Source organism: Lactuca sativa, chromosome 2 (genome assembly GCF_002870075.4).
Source record: "Lactuca sativa cultivar Salinas chromosome 2, Lsat_Salinas_v11, whole genome shotgun sequence".
NCBI classification, from domain to species: domain Eukaryota; kingdom Viridiplantae; phylum Streptophyta; class Magnoliopsida; order Asterales; family Asteraceae; genus Lactuca; species Lactuca sativa.
Window position 1 is genome coordinate 101,244,865 of NC_056624.2, and position 2,364 is coordinate 101,247,228.

General features: G+C 33.2%; 1 long non-coding RNA gene across 1 annotated transcript; it reads left to right on the plus strand.

The window, feature by feature from the left end:
* Positions 1–708: 708 nt before the first annotated feature.
* LOC111894328 (uncharacterized) lies at positions 709–2,079 on the plus strand. Its single transcript, XR_002851171.2, has 3 exons — positions 709–825; positions 1,288–1,389; positions 1,878–2,079. It is a non-coding gene; the product is annotated as an uncharacterized LOC111894328 (long non-coding RNA).
* Positions 2,080–2,364: the final 285 nt, after the last annotated feature.

The window sequence follows — 2,364 nt, forward strand, 5'->3', positions numbered from 1 at the left end:
AGGGATGTCAAAAAGTCTCGTGGGGGCCCCGTCCCGTATGGGGGGATTTGTTGAAAAAAATCGGGGACGGGGGCGGGGGCATGGTTAACCCTCGTTTTAATTTCGGGGTGAGGGCGGGGGTTGGTAGTCCCGTCCCGAAACCCCCATGGGGGCCCCCTTAATAAATTATATAAATTGACATATATTAATTATATAAGTATAATAAACAATAAAATGATTTTTACGTACAAAAATTCAACAAAAAACATGCTTTTAAGTTGTTTGTAACATGTAAAATTATGTTATAAATATCTATTTGTTACCCAAAAAATAGTTTCTTTAGCCCAAACAAAAACTTATTTTAGCCCAAATAAGTTAGCCCAAAATCAATCGGGGGCGGAGGCGGGGTAGCGGGAAAATTTTGGGGCCAGGGATGCAATCCCCGTCTCGTTTTCCGCCGTTGACATCCCTATTCCAATCATACAAGATACTCATAAATAGTTAGACACAATTGAAAGATAAGTTACATTATATTTAAAAAAAAAAAAAAAACAAATTAAAAGAACTCTTTTATTAGATAACATAAGAATAAGATTTTTCATAAAATAAATTCACTCATTTTTTATTGATGGTTTAAGACATAATTAAAAAAAAAAAAAAATTCGGATAAAAAGTTTAGTTTTAAAACAACCAATAGTTTATGGTTTTTTCTATAACCAGATTTTTTCCCATCAATCCCTACCGATCTTCTCACTGTTAAAAGGAGCCTCGGAAATCGCGCGATGAATCAATGATAGAAAACTTCAAACAGAAATCTGAGATTGTGCTTCTACGAATCGTTTTCAGGTACCACATCTTTCGTCCTTCTTCTTATGTTGTTTTGTGTTTATAATTTTTTTTGTGTTTATAAATCAATGATAGAAAACTTTTGATCTTTGCCTTGTAAGTAAAATATCCTCATTTCTCATTATATATCTCAATCTAATGTAGTATAAAACTACAAAAGAAATCAAATATCAGATGTAACTCTAAAAGGGTCGAACAGTAATCTAAAATTCTGGCAATTGATGAATATGTATGGCGAGTTTCTTAAAAGTTCTGTTCGGTCTAAAAATCGATTGCCTATACGAAACATAACAGTTCTGTCCACAGCATCGAGCGATTAATGAGTTCTTTATTGATGCGACTTGATGTTGGATGCAATACATGATTGTAGTTGTATTAATATTGTGAATTCTCTTGATCCCACAAAAAAAAGCTCTTTTTGTCTCAAGTTATATTAAACTCGTTTTGATCTTTTTTAAGCAGGCTTGGTTCATCTCTAATCTTCAGTAAACCGATGTTGTTGGAGCTAACTAGCTTTTCACAAGCTTTTCAGGAAATAAGAACCAACGTAAGAGGAGGAAAAACGTAAGAGAGATTGAGGCAAAATGCTTCTGTGTTTTTATTTCAAATAAATGGGGTAATCACAACGTACATTTTGCCATGCTACTTAAAGAAAAACTTGCAGGAAAAATCGGAGCTAACTCCACTAAGCCAAAGACTAGGACTTATATAGTGACTTGAATTATTCTACTACTTCTACTCAAAAAAGGAACGTGCTTAAAACAAATTAAAATACACTGAATTACTTTAACAGATGTTTTGCCATGAGTAAAGAAAGCGCAAACAAGATGGAGGATTACGGTAGAGCTTACACTTTCTATCACCGTTTTTTAGTGTTGGTTTATCAGTTATAATAGATTATCATCTTGTATAAAATGTTACTTTTGGGCTTTTCCATGTTTTACGTTCATCATGTTAAAATCATAGAGTGGTTTCATAAAATGTTTTTCTAGCTACCTCTATTATATTATGCAATTAGCACTAAGGAGGTTTTTATGTTATAATGTGTACAGGGGGGAAGAAGGAACAACTGCAGGTGGATAAGCCGGATGATGCAGCAGTTGTAAATGTTGGCTCTACTAGTTATGATGAAAATGATGATGTTGTGGTACACTCTATACTTTCTTTATGTTAGTCTAGTTGGTTAACCCCAAATATGATGGTGTAACGCTATATGGTGTAGTCCTAAAACAAATGAAGAAAGAAAAAACAATTATTGCCTTTTGATATGTTTCTGTTATATTTTATTTTCTGTCTCAAGCCCTGTGCATTCTATCTCAGTTTTGTTGAAGTTTCATATAGCTTGCATGCATACATATTCCGTTTTCTATATCTATGCCTTTTGCTTTAACCGCTTATTGTTACAATAGAATTTGAAAATATACATTATATCTACATATGACATAAAAGTTCAGATGACATTTCATTCCACTTGTATAGGCCAACAAGCAAACTGATCATAGAATATAATGACTCATTCATTTCATTACTTTGCTTATT